Source organism: Protopterus annectens, chromosome 7.part0, assembly GCF_019279795.1.
Source record: "Protopterus annectens isolate FY-2018-M chromosome 7.part0, PAN1.0, whole genome shotgun sequence".
Classification (NCBI taxonomy): Eukaryota; Metazoa; Chordata; order Ceratodontiformes; family Protopteridae; genus Protopterus; species Protopterus annectens.
In genome coordinates this window covers 1,706,627,744-1,706,655,734 of record NC_056739.1, presented here as the reverse complement: position 1 = coordinate 1,706,655,734, position 27,991 = coordinate 1,706,627,744, and the positions used below count along the sequence as shown (strand labels likewise).

The window sequence follows — 27,991 nt, the reverse complement described above, 5'->3', positions numbered from 1 at the left end:
ACAATAGTGATTACAATAAAAAGTAAACATACCCAGAGCCAGTAGAACAAGCACCCAAAGCAAAAAACACAGCATCAATGGGACCAGACGGTGTCCCGGGCTGCGTCCTACATGAACTCCAAGAAGAGCTAAACCCAAACATAAAACTACTGTTCAATCTCAGCCTTACTACAGGATATGTACCCAAAGAGTGGCGTACAGCAACAGTGGTCCCTCTCCACAAAGGTGGTGCCTCAACGGATCCTGGAAACTATCGCCCCATAAGCCTGACTAGCTTGGTCTGCAAAGCTATGGAAAAGATCATCATGGACCTCATAAATAAAGATATTGGGGACCTACAGACACTGGATCCTACCCAGTTCAGCTTTGTTAAGGGTAGATCCTGCCTCTTAAACCTGGTTGATTTCTTTAAAACAGTCACCAAGGCCATTGACGAGGGGAAAGTGGTCCATACAGCCTACCTGGACCTCGCAAAAGCCTTCGATACAATACCCCACTCGGGCATTATAGATAAGCTCACCAGCTTAAATATAAACCCCTATGTCACTAGATGGGTTGCAAACTGGCTCAAGGACAGAACCCACATGGTTAGAATTGCTGGAGCCATGTCAGACTTCAAACCAGTTACAAGTGGCATCCCACAAGGCTCAGTCCTGGGACCTCTCTTATTTGGTATATATTTCTCGGAGGTACAGGCCAACACGGAAGGACTGTGGCTGACTAAGTTCGCAGATGACTGCAAACTGGGCGCCATAATCGATTCTCCAGCCGACACAAGCATCCTCCAAAAGGGCCTCATAGAAACAGACAACTGGTGCCAGAGCCATGGCCTCAAGCTAAACGCCAAAAAGTGTATAGTCATCCCCTTTAGCAAAAACAAAGTGCCCACAAATTACCACATAGGTGGTAATCCATTAAGTACAGAAGAAGTAATTGGGGACCTGGGGACCCAAGTTGATAGCAATCTCTCATTTGACAACCACGTGGCCAAAGTGGTTAGAAAAACATTTTATATAGTCCACCTAATCATGAAGGGATTCACATCTAGATCAGGGGAGGTCATCGTGCCTCTTTACTCATCCCTAATCAGGCCCATAATTGAGTACAATGCCCCTTTTGGGATGTACCTTACCAGACACCTGCAGCAACTGGAAAGACCCCAAAAGTACCTCACCAAGAGGATCATAGGGCTCAAACAGATGCCATATGCTGCCCGGTTAAAGAAACTCCAGCTCTACTCAGTGGCATAGCGCCTGCTCAGAGGCAATCTGTGCCTGACGTATAAAGCCATGTCCAACCCGGAATTAATGGACATGCTGCACCTCAAAAAATCCAAATCCCATCGAGCTATGCGCTCGAGAGACTTGAACCTCAGCACTGAAATAAATAGGACATGCTGGAGGGACAGATTCATAACCCAGAGGCTCCCTTCACTCTGGAATAAAATCCCAGTCCAGGTTAGGCAGAGTCCCTCATTGACTCTCTTCAAGAAGAATCTTGATGAGTGGATGGGAGTTCGTAGGTTTACCCCGGGTATCACTTCTGTGTCACTGTTAGACAGAGGCACAGTATACTAACCTTGAAAAAGGGCATAGCAAAATTAATTTAAAATGGGTAGTGAAAGCCAAACACACTCTGGCTAGGCTTATAAATGCCCTAGGGCAGATCCTATGAACCAATCTGTTTAGCGGCAAATGAGATCTGGGGGGTTTACCTAGTGCATGCTGGGATGGGGTTTAGCCATGACCTAGTGGAAGACCTCAAGCTTGCATATAAAGGCAGAGTCGGATCCGTGGATCGGATCTGAACCCAACCTGGTAAGAATGAAGGCGAGATAGGACAACAACACATCATCAGCAAATTACCCTCTTTCTATACCATACCTCACTGATCTCAACACTTCTCTTTTCTCTCTCAAACCAATCCAAATTAGTTATATACAAAATCTCCCAAGTAAAGTAAAACTTTGTACTCTTGCTGCGGATAAGTTACCAGGTGAATTTCTAAAAACTTGCTGCTACATCCATTGCTTACCCTATATCTGTACTAATCAACAGCACTCTCTCTGAACAGCATGTTCCACTTATCTGGAAAATATCACATGTCATACCCCATCACAGAGGAGGCCCCTCAACTGACCTTTCCAGCTACAGACTTATAGCAAATCTCTCATCACTAGCCAAAAATCTTAGAAAAATGTTTACATAAACAAACATTAGACTACCTCCTTAAGAACCTGTTATCTAATACTCAACATGGCTTTTGCCCCAAGCATAGTATTAATACTGCTCTTATAAAAGTTTCACCAATACTGTAAATCACCTTAAAAACAAAAAACAACTTGTCGCTGTCGCCTTTCTTGATATGTCAAATGCCTTTGATACTGTATCTCAACAAATACTTAACAAACTTGCCTCTTTCAACTTCAGCACTGAAACCTTTTACTGGTTTCATAGTTATTTCTCTAACCATAAACAAGCCACCTTATGGGATAATAAACTCTCTCCAGTACTACCCATTATTGTTGGTGTCCACAAGGTTCCATTCTTGGCCCTCTCCTTTTCAATATTTTAGTAATGATCTCAAAGGTCTCAACCTCTTAAGTGGCCAATGTGGAACATAGACCTTAACAATGTGTGCCAAATGGTCAAAATGTGGAACACCCTATTTTCGCACTGCGCAAAACATGCCATCGCCATGGAGCATGGTGGAACATCTTTAAAATTCAATAAGACACTTCTCAGATCCAAAACCATTATTTTTATAATCTGCAATACTATAACCACACCATAAGTAAATGAAGCCGCACTTTAGGACAAAGCCCTGCCCAGCGTACTCGGGGGGGCCAAGCAGCACAAACAGAGACACTTTAAATATTGCTCTTATAAACTTAGAAAGTTGATAGAATAACAGGACCCGACTTGGCATACTTTTTCTCTAAAAATGGCAATTATTTTCAGAGACATACAAGGGGAACAAGCAGCACAAATACAGAGACACTTTAAATATTGCTCTTATAAACTTAGAAAGTTGCTGGAATAACAGGACCTGACTTGGCATCCAGTTTCTGCAAAACAGTAACAATTACTTTCAGAGATGTACAAGGGGGACAAACAGCACAAACACAGAGACACTTTAAATATTGCTCTTATAAACTTAGAAAGTTGCTAGAATAACAGGACCTGACTTGGCATACAGTTTCTGCAAAAAAATAATAATTACTTTCAGAGACGTACAAGGGGGACAAGCAGCACAAAGAGAGACACTTTAAATATTGCTCTTACAAACTTAGAAAATTGCTACAATAACAGGATCTGTGCTAGCATACCAGTTTTTAAGGATTCATTTCTAACCATTAACATTAACCTTAACCATTGCAGCTAAAACAGTCACTTACCTCTACCTATGTAAACAGCACCAGCAGCTCAGTACAATCCATTACTTGCTTGTCTACACTCTTCTACCAGTTTTCTCTGTTTCTCTATTACATCATGCTATATCTGTCCACATACCATAATCATTTAACTTTCTTGTATTTATCTTTCCCTTCTTTTCACAATTTCCACCATCATATTCAATATATCCAATATGTGTCCTGCTACAATGTTGTAATGTCCTTGTCATTTAATCATCCTCTTTATTTTTCTGTAGCAACCACATTATTGTTTGTATATCTTTGCCAGGAAATCACTGTCTTTATTTCCTGTAGTAACTATTGTAAATTCATTGCATTGCTTATTTATCTTACATCTTACTGATGTCTGTGATTGTCTGATCATCATCTTTGCTGGAGCTTTTCTCCTCAGGCCTCAACTGAAACCAGGTACCCAATCAGAATTTTTTGGTAAACAAATGTCAAGTCAGTCAATCATTAACAAATAAATACAAAGTAAATATAGTACAGACAGTTTTGCTTAAACTAATCTCTATAGACAGAAAAGGAGGGGATGTTGAGTTATATTGTTCTCCACAGTTAAAGACAGCAGTGAGTATGGATACTTGGCTCTATTGTTTTCCACACAAAAAGAAAATGCATACATAGTAGTGCATTTTTACAATGTAAGGGGGCAAGGAGGTATCTAGAGAGGTATGACTTCTTCAGAGACAGTTATGTTCATCTTATTTCGATTCTGTTATAGCAATCTTTTCTGGTCTGTGTTGAAAATTAGTGTTGATCACATTGGTTATGTATTTTAAACGTATCATTGTATCTTGATATATAATTATTTTTCATTTTATTTCTAGGCTTTTCTATTTATCCTTTTGGTCTATGTTGAAAAGGGAAGGTTACTAGTCAGTCAAACTACTCGACAAATAAAAAAAAAAAAATCAAGCAAGTAAATAAGTAAATAACCAACTAACTAACTAAATAAATACATCTTCATTTCAGACTCGTAACTCCTTGCCAAGATAAGCCTTTCATCACTATGATGGGGAATGGGTGTCCTTTCCAATTTCCATGCACAGGTACATGGAGAGTCACGGAAATAATGGTAACCGATTAGCAGATAGAAAGCACTATTCAGAGATGACACCATAATTTACGATTTTGTGCCACAATCCTTCTTAGTTTTAAACAATGTAATTTAACACTAGCGCCAAGTAGATAAACTGGACAAATAACGATGGTTTCAAAACTTACAACACTTGTAATTTCACCCTGAAATGCTCAACACACATCACAGAGCAAGGCACTCACCTTTCGTCCTAACAGAACATTCTTTCCAAGACACTGGCTTGTATATTGCGATGCCAAGGTGACAAAGCAGAGCAATGGCTGCTCATTGCAGATCAGTGGGCTTAATCAATCACAAATGTGGTGCGTTCCGCACAATCCGGAGCACTTGCCTGCTCAGAATGATCTTTGTTCTGCCGCCAAACCACCCTCAATCATTCAATATGCAGACGATGCTTCCCTTATCTGCTCTGCCTCCACCTTGATTGAACTAAAAACTCAGACTGCTCTTCATGGCACTGAAAAATACTTATCAGACCTCCAACTAATTTTAAATCCTAACAAAACCAAGCTTATGGTCTTTAGCAATTCCACTATAAAAATTAAACAACCACCTCTCTCTATCTTTTCCTCCAATGGCACAATAAACCTGTAGAACAAACAAAACTCCTCTGTGTTACTCTACACAATGGCCTGAAGTTTGATAGACACATAGCATTAACAATTAAAGTCCATGTAAAACTTGGTGCGCTTTATAGGGCTAAACAGCACCTGACCCATCATGCTGACCTACAACAGCTAGGACTCACCTTCTATCTACCCTTCTTTACTGTTCACAAATATTCACCAACCTTCATAAATCAGACTTGAATAACCTCAAATCTTGCTATAATAAAACAGCTAAATTCACCTCCAACCACCCTCACAGTACTGCCCTACACCATCTAAACTGGACAGAACTCCCTAACTTACTCACTCTCAACCAGCTAACAGTTGGCCATATTGTCATCCATAAACCAAACTACTGTTCAGCCCTATCTGACCTTGTTCAACCCTACACTAATCTTAACTCACTCAAGTCAACAGATAAAATATTGCTCAAAGTTATCAAAACCCATAACTTTTATGGTGATTCATTATACAGCCACTCAATAGCCAAATCTTGGAATTCTCTTCCCCATCATATTCTATCCATACCTGATACTCAGAACTTCAAACGGCTCCTAAAAAGAATATTTCTCAAATCATTGGTTATGTTCCTGCACACCCTCTGACTAAGTTATTTCTACCTTGCTTTTCTGTCTTCTATTACTTTCCACTCTCTTAGCCTATTAATGTCTACAAAATTCAGACTTCTATCTTCATTTAACACATTAATACTTTCTAAAAAAATAAAATAAAAAATAAAACTGAGTTTATATGCATGCATTTTTTTATCTCTATTTCTATTATATGCATATTTTTAACTTTTGCTCTTGTCATGTTTGTACCCTTGCTTTATCTTACTGTACCATGTATATTTTTTCTTTAACATTTGTAACTTTACTTGGAGCTTTTCTCCCCGGGTCTCCACTGAAAACAGGCTACTGGCCCAGTCGGACACTACCCGGTAATCAAATGTAAATAAATAAAATTGATCTTGGTAGGTGGCATTAATAATGTTTGGATAACATTGTGTACATTTATTATTGGTTGTATGAATCTGAAAAGTAATAGTTGAGTAGCTGAAGTTGCTTAAGGGCAGCATGTAGTGTTTACTACAAATGTTCTGCAACTGACTTGGATATATTTCATGGTCAGCAGGGGAAAAAAGTTATGTACTTACCATAATGTTCCATGTGAGTTGCTCCTCTCGCCTTCATTCTTACTGATGGGTTCGGAGCCGATCCCTCGGCTCTGAGTCGGCCAAATTGCAAAGCTCGAGGTCTCCAAACAGCTCAAGGCCTAAACCCTATCCCATGATGCTCCTCTACTTCCCTCAGATCTTGTTTGCTGCCAACTAGTAACACAGTCATAGAGTAATAACATCATACTCATATTTTCAGTAACCGGTGAAAGGAAAAAAACTCCTCAGAAAAAAAGAGAGAGACAGAGAGAATCAACTCTCTAACTTCCAGACACTGGTTGGGGGTAGGAGGGTGGGTTGTAAGAATGAAGGTGAGAGGAACAATTCACATGGAACATTATGGTAAGTACATAACTTCTTTATGTGAAGTTGTTCAATCTCGCCTTCATTCTTACTGATGGGTAGCATCCCCAGCACCACAATCTTGGGTGGCTCACAGGAGTACCTGCCTAAGGCAGCAGAACCAAAGGAAGCCCTGTCCCTAAAGCAAAGGAAGCCTTGTCCCTAGAGGTCTTGTCTACTTTGTAATGTGTAATAAAGGTACGTGGCTTTGATCATGTAGCTGCCACACAAATAGAATCTATTAGTAGCCTGGCCGAAAAGGCTGTAGAAGTAGAGACAGCTCTAGTTGAATGAGCTTTAACTTTGTTTTCTAAGGGAATATGTGCAGAACTATAAACAAAGGATATGCAGTCTGAAAGCCACTTAGACAAAGTAGGTTTGGAAACTGCAGTACCTTTCCTGAAATCTGAAAATGACACAAACAGCTGGTCAGATTGTCTGTGGTCTTTTATCCTAAATAGAAACAAAGCTGTCTGTGGAAAGAGGGGTTTGTTCTGAGGGAAACTCTATCCTTGTGGAATATCAAATATGGATGCCTTACCGATAGGGAGTATAATTCTGAAACTCTGCGGGCAGAGGTGATAGCCACTAGGAAAATAGTTTTCCACAAGAGAAATTTCAGTTCACAGGATATGCCGGTTCAAATGGAGGAAGAATAATCTTTGACAGAACAAGATTTAGATTCCATGGAGTAGTAGGGGATCTAAAAGGGGGCCTCAAATGTATTGCACCTTTTAGAAAGGTCTTTGCCATTGTATGAGACATGACATTGTCCCCTAGTTCACCAATACGAAAATTTGATATAGCAGCCAGTTGAACTCGAATAGTTGCTGCTGTGGCCCCTTCATTAAATAGCTTGGTCAAAAATTCCAATATACCCAAAACCAAAGCAAGGATCGGGTCAATGCTGTTTTGCTGGGCCCAGATAGAAAATCTCCTCCATTTAATAAGATAAAGTTTTCTAGTTGAGAACTTATGGGAAGACAGTAGTATATGTTGAGCTTCCGCTGACAAATTTTGGAACCTGGTTATTCTTGGAATTGGAGCAGCCATGCTGTCAGTTTGACGGACTGTAGAGAAGGGTGAAGAGCTCCTGATAGTGAGTCAGAAGGTCCGGCACTGGGTCCAGGATCCAAGGCTCTTCCAAAAAATGAGGCTTCAGGAAGGGGAACCAAATCTGACAAGGCCAAAAGGGGGCTATTAAGATAATTGTCCTTCCCAGGGCACTGGCTTTCTGCAGAACTTTGGGAATTAGCGGGAAAGCATAAAGAAGACCGGGGGCCAATCGTGTATGAGCACATCCCTCGAGGACTCCCCCACTGGGGGATTAGGGCAAAGTAGTTGCTGCATTTGGTATTTGTGGGAGTTGCAAAGAGATCGCAGCAAGGCTGGCCCCATCTGCAGATCATTTCCGCCACTTCGTTCTTGAGGGACCACTCGTGTGGCAACATAATAGCTCTGCTTAGTTTGTCTGCTATCACGTTGGATTTCCCTGGGATGTGCATTGCGATCAGAAAGAACTGGAAGGACTCCGCCCAATGCCATACTCTCAGGGCCTCTCGACATAGGGGATAAGATCTGGTCCCTCCTTGTTTGTATACCAGACTACTGACATGTCTGACTGGATTGCAATGGTCCCCAGAGGAAGAGAGTCTTGAAAGGACTTCAATGCTAAGAGTACCGCTCTCATCTCTAGGAAGGTGATATGCAAGTAAGCCTCGTGTTCTTGCCATATGCCTTAGGCTGTCCGTCCCTGATAATGCCCCCCACCCGATCAGGGAGGCATCCGTGGTCACAGTTGCAACTGGAGTTGAGAGAATAAAGGGACGTCCCATGCTTACCGATTTGGACGTCAGCCACCACCGAAGATCCTTCTTGCATGAGTTGGTTATCCGAACCAAGTGATCCATAGGTAATTCTTGAAAGGTCCACTGTGTGAATAGTAGCCACTGAAGTATGCGGATGTGTGACCTCGCTAGAGGTATTGCTACAATAGCTGCTGCCATGGTGCCCAATAGTCTGAGAATCTCAGATGCTGGTGCTCTGTGATTTGGGAGAATGTCCAGAATCTGTTGTCGAAGGATAAGTATTCTTTCCCAAGGAAGTTTTAGGGACATGCTGACGGTGTCTTAAGGCTGCTTCTATAAAAGACGGTATGCTGTGACAGTGATGAGGCAGATTTTTCTAAATTTATAATCCCCTGTTGAGAGCAGAGGTCTAAAGTAATGTCCCTTGCCTGTATGAGATGATGCCTGGTGGGTGCAGTAAGGAGCCAGTTGTCTAAATACGGAAACACCCAGATTCCTTGATGTCTCAAGTGAGCCATAACCACTGACATACATTTGGTAAACAATCTGGGGGCTGTAGTGAGACCAAAGGGCAAGGCTTGAAACTGGTAACGACTGGATGGCCTGGCCATCTTTATATGGTAGTACACATCCTGGAGATCTATTGAGCACATCCAATTGTCTTTCCCTAAGAATGGAAGTATTGCTTGAAGCGTAACCGTCCGGAACTTTGTCTTTTCTACAGATTTGTTGAGTCTGCTGAGATCTAGAATTGGCCTCCAGTCCCCTGTTTTCTTTGGTACTAAAAAGAATCTTGAGTAAGTTCCGGTTCCTTTCTGGTCTGCTGGGACTGATTGGTGGACTCTTTTTCTAGCAACTTTTGAATCACTATTGTTGCTATGTCCCGAAGACTGGGTGGATCATCTGGGATCTTTCTAAAGGTTTTAGGCATGAGTGAAAGGGGATAATATAACCTCTGGCTATTATACTTTGTACCCAGTTGTCTTTTGTGATTTTGGCCAGGTGCCTAGGTACAAAGATAGACGTCCCCCGACTGCCTCCAGAGGTGGACAGGCGGGCCTCCTTTCAGGAGCACTGATAGAATTTCCCAAGGAACTGATTCCTGTCACCCTGGTTCTGTGGACCCCTTCTGCCGCGTGGACGGCATCTTCCATTATTCCTCCCCTCCTCTGCACCTGGAGGGGGTTTCATCTAGTGTGTCCGAAAAGGCTCCTTGGGCTTTGGGGAACCCCATTTTCCCACCCTGCTGGCCTTTGGGATAAGGTCTAGTAGGTGTGGCAATACGGATTCCTACAGCAGATAGATTCTTTCCATCTTGTTCACATCTGGTGAGGGTCTCTTTAACGTTAGGTCCAAAAAGTGAAGAACCACCAAACGGGGCATTTGCAAAGGATGACTTGAAATGTTCCGCAAAAGAACACAAGCACATCCATGAATGTCTCCGAAGAGGGGGGAGGTTGGCATAATGGTTAAGGTGTTTACCTTACAGACACAAGGTGCAGGGTTTGATTCTCACTTGGGGCAATTGGCTACGCTTAAAATGGCCCACAAGGCCAGTTAGCCTAGTACTAAACTATGAAACTAAGAGCTATTCCTGTACCCGCTGCCCTACTCGTCCCATCAGCTGCGCAAGATACGAGGTGCATGGAAGAGTTGACGATGGAATTAAAGGTAGCAAGCTGAGATGTCACCTTATCAGCTATTTTATCAGCTACTGCAACTTGAAGAGCAACTCCAAGATCTTTTAGGAGATCTCTTTGAAGCCTGGTAAAGTGAGTTAGATAGTTCAACGAACGAAGAGCAAATGTCGTAGAACTGAACATGCGCTTGTCAAATCTGTCCATAATCCTAGACTCTCTATTAGGGGGATGGACAGACGTAGAGGTCTCTGACATCTCTTTCTTAGTGGCTGTCGCAACCACCATGGCATCAACAGAAATAGGTTTGGATAAAAAAAGCTTGTCATGAGGTGCAGAAATATATTTGTTTGGTCTTCTAGGGACAGGTTCCATGTTATCTGGTGACTCCCACGCTCGAGATAAAAGACCCATCAACTCATCAAAGGGTGGAGACACCCAAGAGGTGGAGAGTCGGGACCCAAAAGCTTTCAGGAGCACCGATTCGTTCCTGGAAGGGTTGATGGGCTGCCAGTCACCCCTCTGCTTCAGGACCTCTAGGATATCCACGAAGGATATATCCTCAGAGGGGGACCTTGGGGACCCTTCCAATTCACAGAAAAAAGAGGGAACACCACCAGGGAAAGGTACCTCCAAACAAAAGCAATACAAACACCAAAGTAGAAAAGGATGGCAGGTACTCCACAACAATCGAAGCAAACCACTAGATATATATTAAAATAAACTCTTTATTCCACAAAGTAAGTGCTTTCGCGTCTCCAAGGATGCTTCTTCAGACTTAAAACAATAATGAAGCACTCCAATTCCATTTAAATATTGCATCATTTAAAAAAAAAGCCAATGAAATACCTAATAAAATGCACGTTAAAAAAACTCAGTCACATTACTCTTGTATAATCCTTCTAATGTTGCTATAGATATACAGCATCATATAATGAAATTCTTAATATAAAGAATATGTAATAATACTATAAAATAAAATCATAGACTTCTACCTTGCGAGACACTGCTAATGATATCAAATGATTCCTAGAAACCTTACTTCCAGCATATTTATTATAACCTAAATATTCTCGTTCTTCAATTTTTCAAAACACTACATATAAAACGACAAGACAATGCATATAGAGAACAATGTTGTAAAATGTATATTAAAAAGTGTATATACATATATGTGTGTTAATATATATACACATACATATATGCACATATATATATATATAACATAATAAAATATAATATCATATGTGAAATCAATGCTTTAAGGCTCGGTCCAATAAGAATGGTTTCAAAGAAACTCTATCATTCAGACCGTGTCCTCTGTCTGCTTGTAGCCTAACTATCCAGATACACACATCAAATATGAATTCAATCATTATACTGACTGTAAGTTTAGGAACGTGATCTATCTGGCTATATGCCAGAAATGCAATAGTTTCTATATAGGGAAGACCAATAGGACACTTAGAGAAAGGATAAGGGAACATGTTTATGCCATTAGTAAAGAGAATGAAGGCAATGCAATAGCCAAACATGTTCTCCAAAATGACACAACGCATAGTTTCAAGTTCCTAGACTTAGAATTAGTATACCCCACAGAGAGGTTAGGTAATATAACCAATTATACAGAGAAACAGGAAGGAAAGTGGATAGTTAGGCTACAAGCAGACAGAGGACACGGTCTGAATGATAGAGTTTCTTTGAAACCATTTTTATTGGACAGAGCCTTAAAGCATTTATTGGACAGAGCCTTAAAGCATTGATTTCACATATATTATATTTTGTTATATATATATATATATATATATATATATATATATATATATATATATATATGTATGTGTATATATATATATATTAACACACATATATGTATATACACTTTTTAATATACATTTTACAACATTGTTCTCTATATGCATTGTCTTGTCGTTTTATATGTAGTGTTTTGAAAAATTGAAGAACAAGAATATTTAGGTTATAATAAATATGCTTGAAGTAAGGTTTCTAGGAATCATTTGATATCATTAGCAGTGTCTCACAAGGTAGAAGTCTATGATTTTATTTTATAGTATTATTACATATTCTTTATATTAAGAATTTCATTATACGATGCTATATATCTAGAGCAACATTACAGGGATTATACAAGAGTAATGTGACTTTAAGAGTTTTTTAACATGTGCATTTTATTAGGTATTTCATTGGCTTTTTTTTTGAAATGATGCAATATTTAAATGGAATTGGAGTGCTTCATTATTGTTTTAAGTCTGAAGAAGCATCCTTGGAGACGCGAAAGCGCTTACTTTGTGGAATAAAGAGTTTATTTTAATATATATCTAGTGGTTTGCTTCGATTGTTGTGGAGTAACTGCCATCCTTTTCTACTTTGACCCTTCCAATTCCTCTAAATCGGTGTCAGACGTGAAAGATTCCTCTTACATGTCCTCTTCCTAGGGACCTCCTCAGTGGGAACTTCTGGGCAGGTCTCAGAAGAGCAGGGTTCCCCCAAGGGGGCTTTCTGAGGCTCCGGATCACTACACTTATGATGGATCTGTGGTGGAGAAGATTCCGTTGCTTTACGGGAGGAGGTAGTCTGCTCAGAAGTTGTGACTGTCCAGGGGGACAAGACCCTCCTCATGGCATCAAAGGCACCACGTCTCCAATGCGAGGAAGCCCTCGGGTCCGAAGACATCTCATACTCCTCCTGCACCAAAGCCACCGGATCCGATCCCGAGGTGGGAGCAGAGCTCACCCACACCGAAGCCACGAGGGGAAGAGTCAGAACCGAAACATCAGTTCGACTCCCCTCCCCGGAACCAACGGGCGAGTGTTGGCTCCCAGAGTCTGCAGCCGGGGCTGAAGACATCAGGGTTGTCGGTGCAGATAGACCAGACTTGGATGTCGGCGCCGACTGTTCCACAATCAACTGATCAGCTCCCTCCGGCTCCAAAGGCTCGACTCGAGTCGGAGGAGGAACAGCAAGCCGAGTAGATGACTTGATCATCTCCGAAGCTGCCAGAGTTGAAGCTGATAAAATTTTAGGTAGCTCTGGATTCTGTAATAATCTCCTCACCACACGATCCACATCTGAATCCAACAGTCTGGAAGCTCGAAAAGAGGCCATGGAAGGAGCAGGTGAACCCAAAATTGGAGACCTTAGGGTTGGAGATACCGGCTCCAAAACTGGGGACTGGCTCCTACCCACTACCTGATCAGTTGCTCCGCTAATTGTGGAGCAGAGTCAGATACCGTCTTTGAAACCTTCAGAGTTGAAAGGCCTTTCGGCTCTGAACCAGAGACAGAAGTGGAAGAAGAAGGCTTTGGTTTATCCTGAGGAGCAGAGTCCAAATCAGATTGAAAGGTGGACTTAAGGCCCCTTTCCACTAACTTCCTTTTTCTCTCTGCCAGAACCCTGGAACTAAAACCGTGGCACACAGAACATACATAACACAGATGGTGTGACCATCTGTAAGAGACATTTTCTGATTACACTTGGGGCATTTCTTGAAGCCCGACTTCACATTTTCAGACATGTTAATCCAAGTTCCACTAGACAATGTTAGTAAACAACTGAATAATCACAATCCAATCCAAACTATTATTCAGAGCCAAACTTGGCTATTACAATAATCTGTCTTTAAACAATCAAAGTTATTTCTAAAGAAAATAAAGCCTAACTTCAGCTATGAAATAAAATAATTAAGCCTGACTGGCTAAGAGAAGAGGTTGCTTAACTATTTCAACAATCTCTGCTATCAATAAAGAAAATAAAGCCTAACTTTGGCTATACAATAAAGTAATTAAGCCTAACCGGCTAAAGCCTAAACTTGGCTATGAGGGGATAGGGTACAAAGATGCCTAAGCAGGCACAAAAAAAACGGCCTAACGCCAATAACGGAAATCTTTTCCAATAACTTTCTTTGTAAATTCCTCACAAAAATGGGGAAAGCAAAGTAAATACCAGCCTAACTTCGGCTAAGGGGAAAAAGTCTTCTCAATAAAAGATGAAGAAGAAAGCAATAAGAAAACCTTTACTTAACTGACTACAAAAACGGCCTGAGCTGAAGAAACACGCTCGATCTGTTGCAACGGCAAATAAGATCTGAGGAAAGTAGAGGAGCATCATGGGATAGGGTTTCGGCCTCGAGCTTTGCAATTTGGCCAACTCAGAGCTGAGGGATCGGCTCCAAATCCATCAGTAAGAATGAAGGCGAGATTGAACAACTTCACATTGGATAGCAACTTATAACTACCAATAAAATGACAAGTCTACTCTGTTTAAGAAGTTCTAGCCTCGTGTCACGTGGGATCTGACATAAGATGATGGGATCACAGATTAAAACATATATGCATCTGCAGCTCTCAAAAGAGTCTGAACAAGTGATGGGTACTTCTGTTGTCCTGCTGGAAATGTGATAATATTTCAAGTATACACTCTTTTTGAATGATTCAGAATGAGCCTAACTTAAATTAGCTCATTATGGCATAAAATAATTTGTATGATGCTACTTGCACATTTGGAAAGAATAGCTCCAGTGTTTAGTATAGTGATAACAATGCATTTAATTTACTTTACAGCTGGGGTCTAGCTAGGAACAAAAGAAATGACTATAAGAAAACATTAAGATTTAGAAAGCACATGGAAATGCATTTAACAGATATGTAATGCAATAACTGCAACTGCTGGATGTCTAGTTTCAAATATTTGTTAAAGTTTGGTAAGCAAATTTTGGAATGTGAGATATCTTGAACAGTATTTAAACCAAAATGACTAATGATATTGTGGACATATTAATTTTAAAAGGTTCAAGTAAATCTATACAATGCTACCTACTGCACAGCATTTAGTAACGCATAATAGTGCTAATAATTTAGATATTGACCAAATCACAGTTATTAGACATTGAAAATATCAACTATGTTTGGACAAAACTGACATTTTAAGACAGATTTTCTTGCAGATGGTAGAAGCTAAGAAGGAATCCTCCTCCTTTTTAGATTTATGTTTACTATATTAAGTACTTACATGATCTTAGGAAATTTATCAGCTGAATAAAATTAGAAGTAAAATTATTGGTAAACAAAATCAGTAAAAACATCAGAACTAAACTTTTGTGACTTCAACTGCATGTTCCATAAAGAAGCTTAGGTTTGTGCAAGCCTCAACTTCAAGTTCATTTCTTGCATCAGTAGGTTAAGTTATAAGTAAAATGAATTAAATAAGACAAATTACATTGACAATTATATTTTATAAATGTCAAATATTAGAGCAGAAGTGGTTAACCTAGGTATAAGAGAAAGGGCAACTGCAAGAAATGACTATGTACCACAGGCATACTATCTCAATTAAAGGAAAATGATATATTATACAAGAAGAATGATAGGCTGGGAAAAAATAAGAAAGTCCAACGGAATGGAAAAATAAACATTTGGAAGGGACTCTGAATAGAACTGATATCTCTAATTAGATTGTAGTCCTAGCAGGAAAGTAGGATTATAAAAAGGAACAGATCCAGATAAGGTCAAAACTAACACAACAAAGGAATCATAAAGTGCAAGAGAAGAAATGTTTAGTTTTGAAATGAATACAGGAAGAAATAAAAGTCAAAATTAATAGAAGATGAATTTAACATAGGAAAGAAATGGAAATTAAACTATAACTAAAAAACTGGTATGGTTGATAAAGTTTATGAAAGAGACAGAAAATAAGGAAATAATATTAAGTAAGAGTAACTGAGGGAAGAAAGTGGGTTGAATGCAGAAAAAAGACAGTGGGAAAAGGAATGAATGAAATAAATGTCAGGAGGAAAAAAAAGAAGACTGACATAAAAGAAGTGAAAAGACTGAAACAGTTTAATAAACACATTAGAAATAGCAATGTAAAATGAATTGTCAGACAAAAGTATTCAAATAGTCTCCGATACGTAGAAAGAAGATAAGATAAGAGAGGAAAAGACAGCATGGAGAATAGAGCTTTATAAACTGTCATATAAAAACATATGCCTAGAATTAATGTTACATAAAGACAAATCATCTGACTTTACTTCTTTGAAAATGTAATTAACCTAGACCCAGGAAATTCTGAGCTATTAGATTTTATAAAAACTGTTGAGATTACAACTGATACCCCTCAACTGGAAATTGCATTCTATTGAGCAAATTTAGCTTTAAATATTAATGAAAATACACTGGCACTGGAATTGTATGCCTGAGAAGAGAAGTTCTGTACTGACAAGGAATTTACAGGATGAAGAAAGACAGAACTACATTTAAAGGGCAAGAAGACAAAACACAGGAACAAAAATAAGACTTTAGAATGCACAGGAATAATGAAAATCATGGAAGAAGAATTACTGCAAAGGTGAATGTCTGAGATGAAACAAAGGAACCCATCTTCAAAAGGAATATTGCAATTATGGTGCTAGGAGGAACAATAAGACTAAAGAAAATTAAGAGAAAACAATTACCAAATTCTCTATATTATGAAACATTGTGGACATTAAAATAATCTATACTTCTGAGTAAATAAAAGTTTCAGCACAAAGGAAAAATAAAACGGAAAAAAACTGAACATTCACAAATAGGTATGTGGTGCTCAAATATTTCTGGAAAAACAGAAAACATTTTCATTTTTTCACATAGTAGGAATGGGCATAATGCAGAGGAATGACAAGCAAGAATTGAATAGATGGCTTGGTTGACTATATTAGTATGATTGCCTACATTTAGAAATGACATAGTGAAAATGGTAACATGGAATGTTGCTAGGTTATAAAACATGCTAGGGGATAGAGATTTTCTAGTATTTGTCCAAAATATATTATCTTGGACATGCAAGAAATGTGGTTATAAACATTTATAATCTAGCTAGCCAAGATTTCAAACATATTGGCCCTAAGGTTAGAAAATAAAAAAAAATATTTGGAAGAGCTAAAGCAGACTTGATTAGTTCTTAACAAAAGTGAACAGGGACTTGTACAGAAATTTTCTGTACATGTCCCATCAGAAATTATTTGGAAAGGGCAAAAATGTAAATTATTGAATTCCAATCCCAATATTTGTGTTACATCCCTCCACTGTCTCAAAGGATCATATCCTTTGCGCATTCTACAAGATCATCCCAATGAATATTAAAGATGAAGGGAAATGAAGATAAGGCTGGAAGATTTAGTGTGTATTACAGGCAGTGATAATAGAAATTGGAATAAATATGGAATGATCACCTGTAGTGATTTAATGCCAAAATTGAAACAAAGGATATATACTGATTATGTAAATAAAAGAAGGAGCAGAAGTTTTTCAGGTCATAGACTAAATAGAAGCAGACTGGTACTCACAGAACAGATACAAAATATTGATAACCAATACTGAATGGAAACAACAGACTTCAAAGTAATGGAATTCATACTTTTACTACAAAGATGAATAAGTCATTAATAGGCTATTTCAAAGTGACTGAAGAAAGTCAAGCATTGTGAAATGTTAAGCGGATAATACAATTGAAAAAGATCACTTACTACTGATTATAAATATAATCTAAACAAACTATCATTGATTCTTAATATAAGTTAAAATAGATCAGAAAGGAGATAGAAGATTAACAGAATTAGAAATAGAAGATAATGGTAACTTCAACTACATCTCCATAGACTGGAATACTTATACTTCTAACTGATATGCACGACATTACTTAGCTTGGGTTAGCAAGAATTCCCCAGATCATGTTGTCTGCAACTCCATCGAGGGCAGTAATATCCTGGACCAGGTTCTCATAAAACGTGGCTCCAGCCTACTCCTTGCTCATGGCTGGTCCCTCAATGGATAAGTAAGATCACCAACTGGTAGCCTTCACCCACAGAACATCCTCTTGGCAGGTTACCAATACCATCCTCTTTACAGACTTCAAAAAAGATAACCATTTACAATCGTACAATGAAATCTTAAAATTTACCCATACTAACCCCCAAATGGACCCTGAATGTGCATCTACCTACGCCAATGATCTTTATGTTCATTTAGATAAATGCATTGGTAGAACTTTGTCCACCAAGACAAAATACAATGGCAAATTCAATAACAAACCTTTCTGGCAATCAGCAGATATAAGCAGACTTTACAACAGACTGGAGAAATTGCTTAGATTAATTTGCGACACCAGAACCCTCATCACAATGAGAATATAAAATGCATCACCAAGAAGCCAAAGGCAGCTATAAAGACCAGCAAAGCCTCCCATGAATGTAAGCTAGCTCCTGATGCTAAGGAGAGTCATTCTTCAGCTACATTAAAAAAATACAGAATAATTCACATCACTGTTCTGAACTTCTCTATAATGGTGCTTCCCATTTCAATCTTAAAGACGTTGCCAAAATATTGGTCAACAAGTCTGCTTCAAATTTCTGTCCAGAAAGTTTCATCCCCACTCCAAACATCTCTGTATCACATCCCCTACTGTCTCAAAGGATGATATTCTTAAAGCACATTACAAGTTCAAAAATGCTTCTGCATTGGGTCTTGACAATATATTAGGTTGTCTTATCAACAGAGTCAAGCAGGCCCTTGTTGATCCTCTCTTTAAGCTGTCCAACCTAAGCCTTGCCCCAGGCTATTTTTCTAATCAATGGCATACTGAGATGGTGATGCCTCTTCATATGAGTGGCTCCACTACTGACCCAAGCAACTATAGACCCATTAGTGTAACCAGTCTCATCTTTAATGCTATGGAATGTATCATTAAATTCTTTATCTGCTGGCTTATGAGATTAGTAATTAGGTTTGACCTGCAACAATTCAAATTTGTTAAGAGTAGATCATGCCTCTTCAGTCTAGTGAGTGCCTTTGAAAAGGTCAAGCAGATGGTGGACAATGGTCACACTGCTCATGCTGCTTACCTGTTTCTAGCAAAGGCTTTCATATGATATCACATGACGGGACTGTAAATAAGCTAACAGCCAGAAACACTGATCTCTACATGTAAGATGAACTGCAAATTGACACAGGACAGAATGTATGGTGTCAAGGTCTGTGATGCCTAGTCAGTTAGGCAAATAGTGACCAGAAGCATTCTACAAGGCTCCATACTGTGCCTCCTGCTGTTTGGCATGTGTTTCGCTGACCTGAATACTGACAACAAAGATCTCTTGTTGATGAAGTTCAGCAATGACTGCAAGATGGACGCAGTTAAACCAACGAATGATACACTGAAAAAGGGCTCAAACTAAATGATAAGAAAAACAGTATCATCTCCTTCAGAAAAAAGCAAATTACTACCATCTTCTACGCATGCCAGCCCACTCTCCAGTGAGCTTGTCATCAGAGACTAGAACATCAGGGTTGAGCTTCCCCAACTACCTGTTAGAAAGAGAGGAATTTAAGGAGTGGGTAGTAGAAATGATCTGAGAGTTATTAAGAAAGCTATAAAGTATTCCAGAAGTTATAGCTACTGAGTGGGATAAAATGAAAATGGAGTTTAAAAATAGAATACAAATAAAAGAAAAAGATATCTGGTCAAGAAGTAATAAAACTTATTTAGAGGGGCTGACAAAGGTTAAAGTATTACAAATGAGGAGAATCTCACAGAACAAGACAAGGCGCAATTGTAGAGAGCTACACAGAAAATAAGGGACTACCTCAATAATATTCATGGGTTTAGAAAGATTGCTGTTAAGCAAATGCTTTTTGATGATATCCCCAGAGCACAAAAACCTTTGGCACACCGACTTAGGCAACAGAAAGTAGAAAGTGTTATTACCAAACTTAGGGAGCCCATACCAACAAAAACTAACCAGAGATCGTTTAGAAACATTAGAGATACTTTGGAAATGTTATGAAAATTTATATAAAAGCAGAGAAGTAGGGAAATCAAGAAAAAGCAAAAATGGAAATATTTATGGAAGACTTAAATATGCCAAGGTTCAAAGTAGGTGAGACTCAACAACTAACAGTTAAGATAGGAGGAGATGAGACAAAAATGGTCATGCATAACAATCTGCAAGAAAGTCTCCAGGAATAGATGGTATTCTGGTAAAAGTCTGGAAGCTAGGAGGGAAAAAAGTGATAAAGATCTGGAAGGTTTTGTTTAACACTGTTTTAAAATGGGGGATGCACCAACATCCTGGAAAAAAGCTGTGGTAGGTGTTATACCTAAAGATGGTAAAGATTTATCCGATCCAGCTTCGTACAGGCCCATTTCAATTTTAAATAATGATTATAAAGTGTTTGTGTCTATAATGGCTAAAATAATGGCAAAGGTGATGCCACAAATTGATAGATAATGGACCAATGTGGTTTTGTGGAAGGAAGGCACACATGTGACAACTTTAATGTAAAAATGATGATTCGGAGGGAAGCAGAATATAAGAAAATACCAATATTATTAGTGGGTTTTGATGGTAAGAAAACATTCGGCAGAGTGAGCTGGGATTTTATGAGTAGGGCAATGGAAGCATTGGCATTTCCTGATACAATAATAAGGGTAATTAGAAAGATCTGCACCAACTGTAAAGGCCACAGAAATAACCTCATAGAGAGAATCCATGGCCTCCAACACCTCTCCTATGTGGACAGGCTCAAATCACTATTACTCTAATCAGTATCATACAGAATGCTCAGAGATGATCCGTGTCTCACCTACAAGGCAATTTTGGACCCTGCCCTACTAGAGATGCTCCAAATCCATAAGTCTAACTCCTTGCGCTTTACCCACTCTAAAGGCCTGAATCTAATATGCAACATCAACAAAACCTGCTGGAGAGACAGGTTTTCTCCCAGAGGCTGCCCAGTCTCTGGAATGGACTTCCCATACATGTCAAACAGATTACCTCACTGGCCCTCTTCAAGTGCATCCTTGATGAGTGGATGGGAAACCACAAATTTGTCCCAGGGGTTCCACCTGTGTCTCTCACTGACATGGGCAACAGGTGCTGACTGAGGATTCTTTTTGGGGATAAACTCTTGGTTAGGCTTGTAAGGACCCCAGGGCCATTAGCCTAGTAACCTCCTATGATTCTATATATGAGGGAGCAAAGGAAAAATCAAAGTGGGAGGGTTCCTCTCTGATAAGTTGCATCTGAACAGAGGAACCAGGCAGGGCTGTCCTGCTTCCTCTGTTATTTACGTTCTATTTAGAACCATTAGCAAGGAAAAATAAGGGACTCAGAAATTCAAGGATATAATTGGTATATTGTTCAAGAAAAGTTATATTTTATTTGCAGATGCTATTTTGTGTCTGATGGAACCAGAAAAAGGACATCTCAGTTTTGTGGAACATTCTGAGCCATTTCTGTTTTTTTTTTTTTTCTGGGATATAATATTTAAAACAAAGACTATAAATTGGTTCAGCAATACCCATATTTTGGGGACATAATAAAATGAAGAATTTAGGAGCACTGATTAAAAAGGATTCTGTTATGGCAGCTAAGGATATGTAGGAAGAGACTAAACAAAAGATCACAGAAAAACTGAGAAACTGGAAACTCTTCCCTATGGATATGGATATGGATAGGAAGCTACAAGCAGTAAAAACTGTTTTAGTCCCATTAGTTTTATATACAGGACAGGTGTATTTTATCAACCAGAGGAGAAGTTGTGGATAGCAATTAATAAAGAGTTGAAGGATTTTATTTGGGAGGGAAAGAGGGCAGGAGTCAAGTGGGACAAGCTGATCCTCCGAAAATAACAAGGAGATTTAGGCTTACCTGATTTGAATGGATATTTTAGAACTACATAGTTAATGCTCTTGTACATAACACAAGCAGAACGCAACAATTTCAATTGTAAAAGAATGATGACGAAGTATAGGGCAATTCAAGAAATAAGGAGAGACTTGGATTTTGGATGCAGATCCTTAAGGAAAATAACAACAGTGATACAGAATATTATATTTATAATGTCGCAAGAAAGTATACTAAGAACTAAGCCAACATGGGAATGGAGAAAAAAGATCCTGCTCATATGGATGACTGCAATTAGGGGTATAGAGAATAGACAAGAGGGAACTGGATTTAATGGAGGAAGTTGGCAAAGGAAACAAGGGCTTGGGAGCAAGGAATTACACAGGGATAGGTAACAGAATGGGAAGAGGCCAAGAAGACATTTGGATTGCAGTCTAGTGATTGCCCTCCCTATCAGGGTTGATATTAGTTTATAGACAAAGAGAAAGGGATGGGGGGATTCTTAAATGAAAGACCTGCATTAGTTGTTTTTAAATGAATCTAGAACAAAAGTTGATGTTAAAAAAGGGATAATTAGTAGGACATATAAAATATTGCACAATAACTATAAGAATCAGAGAAGGTTATAAAAGATTGGAAGGAGAGACTGGATAAGCAATTCACAAGAAATCAAATGGAGGATATATGTATGACTCCTCAAATCTAGAAGATTTAGGATTTTTGCCTGGAAGAGTTTACATAGGTACTTTTATACCCCAAGGAGACGCCACAGGTTTTTTTTCCTCACGTAGCTGGCAATGTTGGAGGTGTAATGTATAAGAAACAGGCACCTGGTAGTATATATTCTTGAGTGCAATGAGTTGGCAGACTTGAAAAATTCCCTACAGAGTACTCTGTCAGGAATACTGGGCAAGTAAATGGGTGTAACTCAAGACATTTTTTGAGCTGGGATACAGGATCTGAATTGCCTAGACATAGTAAGGCCTTGTTGAATTTAATTCTGATGGCTGCCAAAAAATCAATTACTAGAATATGGAAATCAGAATCTAAACCAACTATAATTGAAGCAGTGAATATTGTAACATAGATAAAATAACTGGAAATGGGATCCTCAGAAAAGGGTAAGAGTAAATTATACAGAAAAAAATGGAAATTGTGGAACAAAACATGCAGAAAATGCAAGGTGGAACAAGGTTAAAAAGAAGGCGAGAATTGAACAAGTTGTGTAATGTTTTGATTATATGATATATAACAATGTATGTGATATATAATGTACACTGGATATAAAAAGTTTACACATCCCTGTTAAAATGCCAGGTTTTTGTGATATAAAAAATGAGACCACAATAAATCATTTGAAAAATGTTCCCAACCTTTAATGTGACCTATTACCTGTACAATTCAGTTGAAATACAAACAAATCTTTTAGGGGAAAAATATAAAAAATAAAAAACATACAATAAGCTGGTTGCACAAGTGTGCACACCCTTAAACTAATAGTTTGTTGAAGCACTTTTTGATTTAATTACAGCATTCAGTCTTCTTGGGTACACACCTGCCATCAATTAGAGAGACTCTGATTAACCCCAAGTAAAGTTCAGCTGTCCTAGTAGGATTTTCCTGACATTTACTCAGTTGCCAGTTACAGCAAAAGCCATGGTAGGCAAAGAGCTTACAAAGCATCAAAGGCATCTCGTTGTTGAAAGGTATCAGTCAGGAGAAGGGTACAAAAAAAATTCCACAGCATTGGATATACCATGGAACACAGTGACAAGTCATGAAAAAGTGGAGAAAATATGGGACAACAGTGACATTGCAAATAACTGGACATCCCTCCAAAATTAATGAAAAGACAAGATGAAAACTAGTCAGGGAGGTTGCCAAGAGACCTACAGCAACACTGAAGGAGCTGCAGGAATTTCTGGAAAGTACTGGTTGTGTACTACATGTGACAACAATCTCCTGTATTCTCCATATATCTGGGCTATGGGTAGGGTTGCAAGACGGAAGCCTTTTCTTACACAGAAAAATATCCAGGCCTGGCTAAAATTTGCAAAACAATACATCAAGTCTCGCAAAAGCATGTGGGAAAATGTGTTACAGTCTGATGAGACCAAGGGTGAACTTTTTGGCCACAATTCCAAAACGTACATTTGGCGCAAAAACAACACTTTGCATCATCAAAAGAACACCATCCTCACAGAGAAGCATGCTGGTGGCAGTATCATGCTTTGGAGTTCCTTTTCTTCAGCTGGAACTGGAGCTTTAGTCAAGGTGGAGGGAATTATGAATAGTTCCAAATACCAGTCACTTTTGGCCCAAAAGCTTCAGGTGTCTGCTAAAAAGCTGAAGATGAATTTCACATTTCAGCATGACAATGACCCCAAGCATACATCCAGATCAACAAAATAATGGCTTCGCCAGAAAAAAATTAAAGTTTTGGAATGGCCCAGCCAAACTCCAGACATAAATACAATAGAAAATCTGTGGGGTGACCTGAAGAGGGCTGTGCACAAGAGATGTCCTCACAATCTGTCAGATTTGGAGCATTTTGCAAGGAAGAGTGGGCAAATATTGCCAAGTCAGGATGTGCCATGTTGATAGACTCCTACCCAAGAAGACTGAATGTTGTAATTAAATCAAAAAGTGTTTCAACAAAGTATTAGTTTAAGGGTGTGCACACTTATACAACCAGCTTATCGGACATTTTTTTTATATTTTTTCCCTAACAGATTTGTTTTTCAACTGAATTGTACAGGTTAAAGGTCACATTAAAGGTGGGAAACGTTTTGAAATGACTTATTGTGGTCTAATTTTTTTATATCACAAAAACCTGGCATTTTAACAGAAGTGTGTAAACCTTTTATATCCACTGTATGTAAATGTGAACTTATTAATATGGTTTGATTACTTCTGTAAGTTTGCCTATGTCACAAGTTATAATTCAATAATGGTGTTTAAAAAAAGGATATCCGAGTCAAGGAACACCTCTCCTTTGATCACAATGTCGCAACTGTTGTGGGGAAGTCCTTCGATATATATTACAACTAATTACTAAGGACTTCTCTTCCAAAACCAAGGAAATTATTGTTCCCCTATACTTTGCCCTGGTTAGACCCATTAAAGAATATAATGCACCCTTTAGGCGTGTATCTCACTAGACATAATTTGAAAAATCACAGAGGTTCCTAAAAAAAAGAATCTCCTGTACTCAAAGTCATATATGCTCTTGAGAGGAGATGCATGCCTTACTTTCCCTTCTTTTTTCCTCAGTGTGTCAAACAGTGTAGCCAGCACTAGAACAACACAGCAAAGGAGAATCAGATCCACTTGTATGTGGCCTGTTTCAACCAACCTGCCCATATACTGTGGCAGAACTAACTGATATTAAAACAGAGCTGAATAGCACAGCGTTACCAAATAGATTGTAATTTATACTGTGTTATCAATGTGCTTAGCTGAAAAGTAGATAAATGGACAGACTATATCATTTTTTGCTATTTCTGTTATTCAGTACTAGAATAAGAGCTTTCAATGTACATCACAGAGTAAATAAAACTAAATGGAGAGCTAGGTTCATCATACAATGTCTCCTTTTCCAGGTCAAGCAGCGTAATACTCGGTCAGCCTTCAAACGCAGTTTAGACAACTGGATGGGTGCCCTAACCCTGCCTTACAGACATTGCCCTCACTGAAAAGGTTGGTAGAGCCTGAGGGTGGTTAATGGCAAGGCATGCTAGACTTCTGGTCTAACAGCCTTGCATTTCTTATGATTCCCATAATGAAGGTGAAAGAATGAAGATACATGAAATTCCAGAAGCACACTGCTAAGGTACAAGACCAAACTGAATTAGGGAAGACAGATATATTATGAGACATTCTTGAAAGAACTAGCTATTGTGTGAATAGAAAAAAAAATAATGTTAATAAAGGGAATTGAACAAAAAAGAATATTTGGTTTAATGCATTTTAGCCGAACAAAAAAAATCACACTTGCATTTCACTAAAAAGGTGGCTACATGCAGGAGATTTCAAACATTACTTAAATACGAGGAAGTATGCTTACAGACAATTTAAAAACTGTATTCTTTAATGTCTGTCAGTGGGAGTCACTGGGATGAGTTGTTTTCCTGTCCTCCTGGATGGCTGAGCTGCTTACTCACCCTTCCCTAATTCATTCAGCTGGGTGCAGAACTTCAACACAGAAGTGTACAACACTGACTCATCTATCAGCAAAACAATACACTTTGAATGTAGTTAAAACAGTATTAAAGCATATTTTGAAGAAAGCTTTTAGTCCCTGTTACCACACCCTTGGTATTAATATATATATATATATATATATATATATATATATAAACTCATACTGCTGAGCCTTAAAGTAAAGGGAATTCTTCAAGATACTGCAATCTTAAATTCAAAGAGACTCAAACATCAGTGCTTACGCACTAGAGTTCATTCAGTTCATAGATCACTCCAAGACTGCTAATCATTGGTGGGTCCTCAGGTCTGCAGTTATTTCCTTGCCTCTTAGAGTCACATTAGGAAAACACCCACTTGCCTATCCTATCCAAAGCTACAGACTATCAGGTGATAAAGCTGGACATGTATTGTGGCTTCTAGGACACGTGCTGCTAAAGGATCTCTCTATCTCTACTAAGCTTTGGCTTGTAGAGGGCAAAGACCTTCAGGGGAGCACAGACAGCAGTGTTCATGTGCTTCCACACTACAAAAATAGAAAACGTGGACACAGGTTGCATAGGTGAGATGATCCAAGAATCCTCCAGTTGTAAATCAGATACTCCAGGGACAAGCCAAGGATATTATAAAGCCAGAAGATTTGTCTGAAACAGGATTCATACATGGGGAGGGCAGCTTTAGGGACACAGGTTTCATTGTCTTTACCTGTCTCTGAAATAAACCTGTCTAGGTCCTCTAAGTCCCCTTCTTAGAAAAGAGAAGAAGAGACTTTTTTTCCTTTTTGTCAATAAAATTAAGAGCTGACTATGATTATGGCTTCTTTCCCAACAGCATGCAGGAATGAAGCACAATGAAATTCTTCAGACATTCCAATCACTGCACCTGCACTGTGGAATGAATCAGATTTCTGGATCAACAGAGTCCTATGTTTAGCCAAGTTTTTTTCTAGCAAGAGAAACATTTTTTACTGAGCATACTTCTGTAGTACCAAACATACAGAGACTTGACAGCAAATATATATTACTTCAGTTCAGCAGATATTCACCATTCTGATATCAAGTCATATCAACAGGGTTACTAAATAACACACACACAAACACACACACAGACAGAGAAATGACATGCTCGAGCCTCCATGAGGTTTATATTCAAACTTAAGACTGTTTACTTATATATGCAAATTGCTGTAACTAGTTCATTAATATTTCAAGATTTATACCTCATATCCTACAAGCACTATCAACTATCCTCATCTTGGGTTAGGCTGTGTACAAGTATGTCTGGTGTTTTTCCCTTGGGAATCTTTGCAAGCAGATTTCAAACAGATACTTATGGCAGTTTTTTTTTAAATCCTAATCTTCCTTCACAAATAAGGCAGTTACCCTTCTTAAAATCTTAATTAATTAATTAAATAAATAAATAAATAAATACAGAAAAATATATAAATAAATCATTGGAAAAGGAAGATTCACAGTCACAGTGCAAAATCATTAACAGTATGTGGAAAGTACAACAGCAGGTAATATGGTGCATTTACTCTCAGCACTACTAGGATTTTAGTTTTCAGCAACCTGCTTTCAATTACATTAGCTCAGTAATCTCCCGCATTATACAACATTATGCATAATCCACTGGTAACTTTTATAGTTCTGAATTAGCTATGTCTTTGCAGAGAATTGCTCAGACATGGAACATCTTTTGTCTACAATGCAAGCCTAAAGCTAAGTAGTCCTCAAAAAATTAAGTCACAGACACATACAAGTACCGAACAAGCAATCAATCCTCAGAATTAAAGTATTTTGTTGTACAAGAATGAAACCCTTAAACATGTAATTTTATTCAGTCAGCTAATGCCAGCAAGAACCTCCCCGACTCTATAAGTCATGGAAACATTATAATGACATTAAATTCCACCTACAGTAGGAAAATGCTGTAGTTCTTTTAACAGCATTGCAGTTGGCACCAATGAAATATACATTTATCTGTAGCAAGATATCAGACACAGGCAAGACATCACCATCATTGACC

General features: G+C 38.6%; 1 protein-coding gene across 9 annotated transcripts in view; it reads right to left on the bottom strand.

Moving 5' to 3' along the window:
- Positions 1–27,991, bottom strand: part of ANKZF1 (ankyrin repeat and zinc finger peptidyl tRNA hydrolase 1) — a 450,598-nt gene that overhangs the window by 334,118 nt on the left and 88,489 nt on the right. The gene's annotated exons all lie outside the window — the stretch shown is intronic.